The 7195-nt window shown below is 47.2% G+C and overlaps 1 long non-coding RNA gene across 1 annotated transcript; it reads left to right on the forward strand.

Annotated features, from left to right (window-relative positions):
- The first annotated feature begins 342 nt into the window (after positions 1-342).
- Positions 343-3521, forward strand: LOC135737914 (uncharacterized). The gene is made up of 4 exons (XR_010528620.2): positions 343-436; positions 1336-1413; positions 2268-2345; positions 2784-3521. It is a non-coding gene; the product is annotated as an uncharacterized lncRNA (long non-coding RNA).
- The last annotated feature ends 3674 nt before the right edge of the window (positions 3522-7195 follow it).

The following is a 7195-nucleotide window of genomic DNA, read 5'->3' on the forward strand; positions in this document are numbered from 1 at the left end:
AGTGTTTACACAGTCATTGTTAAAAACACATTCCAAATTATATAAGGTGGGGCCCCAATATGTATAATAAAAGCCGGAAAAATCACAGTTACGAAAATCACAAACCTGGATAGCCCAATGCAGCTCGCGATACACTCTAAAAACTCCTGGGTTATTTCTTCAACCCATATTCTGGGTTATTTGTGTTGAGTTAAAATTATGGGTTATTTTTTCAGAGAGTAACCATTTTCTGGGCTATAGGGCTAATATTTTGACCCAATTCCTGGGTTGTTTGGGTTTCTGGGTTATTTTTCAAAGGTTAACCCATGTTCTGGGTTAACGCCCCGCCCCCCGCTGTTCTGGAATTTTCTCACAACAGTCGATTGAAATAACTGTCACCGGAGTTCGCGGCGCTCTCGATCCGTTTTGGCCTGGGCTTCTTCGTTGTGTATTCAAGGTAAGCAAGTATTTTAAGTGTCAATGTAACGTAAACTTTCTGTGTCCATGTCCCCGTTGCTTAGCTCATTGTTATAATACCGGTAAAAATACGATAAGTACAGGGCAGCTATGACTTCGTTAAGGGGGTTAAGGGGGAACACCGGACGAGAAGCGCCGCGCCGTATATAAGACCACTCGAGGTATCCCGCACTTTCTCAGATTATGGCCAGCAATATTGTTATGTTTAAGGACATTATGGAATTAAGATATATCAGTACTATGTTATGATTGTACTGTATAATTAAATACAATCGTTGCTGAGTCTGCAGTCTGAACACTTTACCTCAGAGCGTCCGTAAACTGAATGAATTTAGGATCACCTGAAAATCCAATATCAACCAATTTTCATGAAAGTAGCTCATTTCTGTAAATGAATGTAAAATTTAATGTACATTACAGCACATGGTGAAGTCTGTATATACATTAACGACGAATTTGAGACAAATAAGTGTAAATTTAAAACTATTTACATGGCGCTCGGCGCCGCAGACAGACGCAAAATGGCGCCGCCGGTACACACACATACTGTACCCTGTGTCTCTTCATTCCCTAGCTCCCGAGGTCGTGAATCAGTTTATCATGTACACAGGTTCGGGCACTGGTAAGGACTTTAGCACACTTGACATTGGGACACTGTTCACTTATTATCCTGTGATGTGGCTGCTAAGCGTGTTGTGATCACTCACAGCTGTTACTCATCAACAACCGGCAAAACCAACCGTTGCGTTGCTTTGAGTTATGTTTACCAGCTGCACCATGCTTATAATATTATACAGTGCTCTACTGGCTGAAGTAGTGAGATTTAAAGAAGCAGGTCAAGTCTTCAAATTGTTGCTAACCTCTATATGTTTTCTCCAGGTCTTTTTAAATGGACAGCTTTGTCACTGACAAGTTAACTGAGTGGCGGCTGTTTGAGCTGACAGAGACATTTTTGAGGTGAGCTTTTTACTCTTATTGCCCTCATATCATCTCTCTATACCTAAACATTTTTCTTTAAAGGAAAACTACACCGTTTTTCAATATTTTACTATGTTTTTACATCAACTTAGACAAAATAATACATCAAAGTCTTTTTAATGCGTGCAGTACATCGTGTACAGCATGTCGTGAATGTGTTAGCATTTAGTCTAGCCCCATTCATTCCTTAGGATCCAAACAGGAATGAATTTAGAAGCAACAAAACACTTCCATGTTTTCCCTATTTAAAGACTGTTACATGAGTATTTACACGAGTAAGTATGGTGGCACAAAATAAGAGGTGACAATATTTTAAGCGGATTAAAAAATGAGAACTATATTGTATGGCGGAAGAGCACTTAGTTTGCAGCACTTTGACCTCTGGTGCAGTAACATCACTCCTGTGAACTCTCTCATCTTTTTCAAAATCAGTGTGATGAGTGATGATGTTACTGCACCAGAGGTCAAAGTGCTGCAAACTAAGTGATCTTCCGCCATACAATATAGTTCTCATTTTTATCAGCTTAAAAAATTATTTAGTGCCACTAGATTTACTGGTGTAACTACTCATGTAACAGTCTTTAAATAGGGAACACATGGAAGTGCTTGGTGGCTTCTAAATTCACCCCTGTTTGGATCCTAAGGAATGAATGGGGCTAGACTAAATGCATTAATAAAGGGCTGTACAAAGATGAACTGCATGCATAGAAAAAAGGATGTATTATTTAGTCTAAGTTAAGGTAAGAACATAGTAAAATATTGAAATACTTTTTCTTTAATAGGGCTTAAAGGGATAGTTCACCCAAAAATGAAAATTCTGTCATCATTTACAGGCCATCTACAGGGTTGAGAAGAAGACTATCCGGCATTCCACTGAAGAGTCCCTGACAGCGTTCATACACCAAATGTCTGTAAGTACAATGGACAAGTTTCTCAGCACCACTCTGAGAGAGAATATTCTTAATTCTATAACTATACTGTTCATGTGAAAGAAGGCTACAGTATACAAGGGACATGTTTCATGTGGAAGCTAAAGGGTGAATCCTGGTTTAAAAAAACAACTTCAAGGTTCCTCGCAGTTGTATTTCAGTTTTGGACGATGCCATCTAAGGTAGCAACTGACTAAAAAGTTAAGTTAAAGATGTTAAGTTTTATTACTCAGTGGTTCTCAACCCACATTTTCTTGTACCCACTCAAAATGAAGACACCAATTAAGAACCACAGCTCATTTGGCTTCCTTGTACAGTTAGTATCAGCATTATAACACAAACTGGTAGTCTATTATCTTGCTTACAATTTACGTTCTACACAATATTCACTTTATATCTTTCTGTCTCTGTCTGTTTTAGGTTGGAACAAATATGGTGGAATACAGTGGCGGCTCGTGACTGCTCATCAGAGGATGCGCTAATTCAAAATAAGTGTTCAGATTGTCACGTGTGTGGTTCCCTTTTCCAAAATATGTGTCCTGCGTGTCGAGAGATCCTGTGTGCATCACGTGTTTTGTCAAAATAAGTGCCTGCTGCACACGCGTCAAAACCGTTTATGATAAAAGAGACGCTCGTGTTTCTAAAATACACGCCAGACACTTCCTTAACAGTAAACTCTTATTACGCATGAGATTTTGCGAGTATCTGGCAAACGCGAGCATCTGTTTTATCATAAACCCTTTAAACGCATCTGCAGCAGGAACTTATTTTGACATGACACGTGATGCACACAGGATCTCTCGATGGGCAGAACACATATTTTAAAATTACAAACCACACACATGACAAGCTACATACATGTTGTGACGAACTTTGCATCGAGCATCCTCGAATAAAGAAGTCACCGGCCAGCACTGGTGGAATACCTTCAGCAATCGAAGCCGTTCCCCTCTGGGAGATCTCAAGCTGCACACAACCAATGTTTGAAGACTTAAAGCCTCAAGTTCAATCCAATTATTGAATGTTGTCAAATGTTTGAGAGTTGTTTATTATTCTATTTTTCCTTTCTAATGTTATTACAGTGTGACCTAAAATAAATAGGTCCAAGTGTGCATTTTTATATAGAATTTAATTGAATCCAATAAAAATTTAAAACTGCTTGAAGTGTGTAAGTGTCTGAATTTTTCTTTTCTGAAATAAGGCATAGTTACACAATTTAGGTTATCTTTGACCTTTGGTTAAAAACGATCTACTAATTTCTGGGTTTTTCCACCCAGATATTGGGGTTGTTCTTTTGACCCAGAAGTTGGGTTATATTAACTACAATTTTGGGTTATTTTAACCCAGAAGTTGAGTCAGGTATTTAACCCAGAAGTTGGGTCAAAAAGAATAACCCATTTTTCTGGGTTGAAATAACCCAGAAATTAGTTGGTCCCTTTTTAACCCAGGAGTTGGGTCAAAAATAACCCATTATGGGTTGTTTTTGACCCAGGAGTTTTTAGTGTGTATATATTGTGAAATCCTCTGATTGAATAGATTCATTAAACACAAATTTTTTGGTGAAATGTTCAAATAAATTGTGTTCCCTTTCAGTCGGTCACTACGACGTCACGTCGTGACCGACGAATTGGGAACTCGCTTAGAGAGACCAATCTGCTTCGAATACTACTAAAACGCCAATGAACTTGGCATTGAGATATTTGCATAATGCTGGCGCCGCCCCGCCAGGTGCGTATATAAGCAGCAGGTGCAAATAAGGAAATTAGCTTTTTATCGCTTCGAAAGCCGGCAGTATCTGCTACTGAGAAGCTACTCTACTCTGGTGGGATTCGATTGCTGAAGTTGGTTGGACTAGCAGTACCACAGCGGACGCTTCGCTTAATTCCACGACTCTACATCTTTGTTTTGTTTTGAGTTTAGTGTGTGCGTTGCCTTTCCCTGTGCGCATCATCAACTGAGCATCTGAGTGAATTTCCCTAAAAGAGTGATACGAGAGAGCTTTGTGCCTTGTTAAAGGCAGCCACTCTCTCGTATATCCGGACATCAGCGTCCTTTTCAGGATGGCTTTTCGTCCGTGCGATCTTGGGTGCGGCAAATACATGGGTCCGAAGGACGGTCACGAGCGTTGTCTTTCGTGTTTGGGCATCGAGCACGCAGAGGCAGCGTTCGCTGGGGGTAAGTGTTCTCACTGCGAGAACATGTCCCTTGTGGATTTGCGCAGACGGTTGTCTTTCCTCCGGGAAAAACGCAACCCTCGTCATGCGAGTGCTGAACGCCGCCACGGTGCGGCTGTGAAGCTCTCTAAAGACGACCTGCGCATCACTGTGCTGAGCCGAGCGGGGGATTCGTCCTCAGGCTCTCAGCCTCCTCATCCACAGCCGGTTGATGTGCCGATGGAGACTTCAGCGTCGTGTTCTACGATGTCTCTAGAATCCATCGTGCCGCCCTCCGGGTCCACCGACGCCGCAGCATCCGAGGGTGGGCCTCCTCCCCCTGACGTGGACCCCGACGCCCTTCCTCCCTCTGGTCGGGTTGGGACGCCAGGGTTCGATCCAGAGATGGTGGCCGTGCTCGCTCGAGCGGCGGAGACCGTAGGGTTAGAGTGGGTTCCCCCCCCTCAGCCCGAACCGTCCCGCCTGGATGATTGGTTCTTTGGAGCTGCCCGGGTTTCACAACCCTCTCCACCGGTGCCTTTCTTCCCCGAGGTGCACGAGGAGCTGACTAGAACCTGGAAGTCGCCGTTTTCCATGAGATTACGGCCGTTTCAGCCCTCCCCCCTCACCTCCCTCACCAGCGGAGCCGCTAAGGGTTATACGGGGATCCCTCCCGTGGAGCGTGCTGTCGCGATGCAGCTGTGTCCGGCACACGCTCCCTCTTGGAAGGACCGCCCAACCCTCCCCTCTCGTGCCTGCAGACAGTCCTCCGGTTTAACGGGCGCTGCCCACCAGGCATGTGGAGAGGCGGCCTCAGCCCTGCACGCAATGGCGTTGCTGCAGGTTCACCAAGCCAAAGCCTTGAGGGATCTGCACGAGGGAGGACACGACTCGCCTGTCCTTTCGGAGCTCCGGGCTGCCACTGACCTGGCTCTTCGCGCTACGAAGGTGACAGCGCAGGCGATTGGTCGTGCCATGTCCACGATGGTGGTCCAGGAACGCCACTTATGGCTATGTCTGGCTGACATGTCGGATGCGGAGAAGAATAAGTTCTTGGACGCTCCAGTGTCGCAGGCTGGCCTCTTCGGTGAGTCGGTGGAGTCTTTTGCCCAGCAGTTCTCCGCCGCCCAGAAGCAGACAGAGGCGATCGCCCAGATCATGCCCCGGCGCAAGCGACCTGCATCTCGCCCTCCAGCGCCGGCGGGCCCGTCTGCTCCTCGCCGAGGGCGCCCTGCGGCGGCTGCCTCCACCCCCCCCACTAGAACATCTTCCAGGCCACGGAGGGGGAACAGCCGTCGGCAGCCCGCCCCGCCCGCCCCACCCGCTTCCCGTGGTAAACGGAAATCGAAGCGGCCCTGAGACGGGCGACCTGGAATCGGATGGGATCACTCTTCGGGAGACGGTGATGGCACCGCTCCCTCCACCGGTAGAGGGCCGGATGGAGAATCCTTGGTTTCGTTTTGTTTCTGTTCCGCCGGCTTCTCAGCCGGCACCCACAAAACCACAAAAAGAGTGCATTCCTATTCCTTCTCCAGGTCTTCAGAGGATCGAGAGAGATGCGAGCGGGCATTCACATGCTCTTCCTCCCTCTCCTCTATCGCCAGCGGGTGTTCTGAGGAGTTCCAGCTCTCCGCTGAGGAGACGGGACCACCAGCACCCTCTTCGGAGTCTGTGCTCTCCGCTGAGGAGACCAGACGACCGTCACCCTCAGCGGGCTCAGGTCAGTGTCACACACACACATACTGTAGATACTTATGCTGTCCCAGCAGACGTACCGGCAGTACCACCTGTCCCGCTCCGCCGCCCCCCCGCGGGTACCCCGGTAGTGCCGTTAATTCCCCTCGTACGGTCCCTGGGGGCTTGGCTTCAGCTTCCCAGCCCGTCTCGTTGGGTTTTACGCACTGTCCGCCTCGGTTACGAAATACAATTCAACCGGCACACACCCAAATTCTCGGGCATTCGTTTCACCACGGTGAAAGCGTCCGATGCACATGTACTGCGTGCAGAGGTCGAAGTCCTGCTGGCGAAGGACGCGATCGAGCCGGTCCCTCCAACCGAGATGAGATCGGGCTTCTACAGCCCGTATTTTATAGTACCCAAAAAGGGCGGGGGGTTACGACCGATCTTGGATTTGCGCGTTCTGAACAAATCTCTGCAGAGGAGGTCTTTCAGGATGATAACACCGAAGCAAATATTCAATTCAATTCGCCCCCAAGATTGGTTTGCGGCTATAGACCTGAAAGACGCGTACTTTCATGTGTCCATTCTCCCTCGTCACAGACCGTTTCTCCGGTTTGCATTCGAGGGACGGGCATACCAGTACAAAGTTTTACCGTTCGGGCTATCCCTCTCTCCCCGTGTGTTCACGAAAGTAGTGGAGGCGGCGTTAAAACCCCTCAGAGAGAGCGGCGTTCGCATATTGGCTTACCTCGACGATTGGCTTATAATAGCGCATTCTCGACGGACGCTTTGCGAACACAGAGATTTAACGCTTCGGCATCTCGCCCGTTTGGGTCTTCGGGTCAACTGGGAAAAGAGCAAACTCTGCCCCACGCAGAGGATCTCTTTTCTCGGGATGGAACTGGACTCGATCGATTTATCGGCGCGTTTGACAGAAGAGCGCGTCCAGTCAATTCTGACTTGCCTCGGTTCATTCCGAGGGAAGAATGCGGTCCCGCT

This window comes from Paramisgurnus dabryanus, chromosome 12 (genome assembly GCF_030506205.2).
Source record: "Paramisgurnus dabryanus chromosome 12, PD_genome_1.1, whole genome shotgun sequence".
NCBI lineage: Eukaryota > Metazoa > Chordata > Actinopteri > Cypriniformes > Cobitidae > Paramisgurnus > Paramisgurnus dabryanus.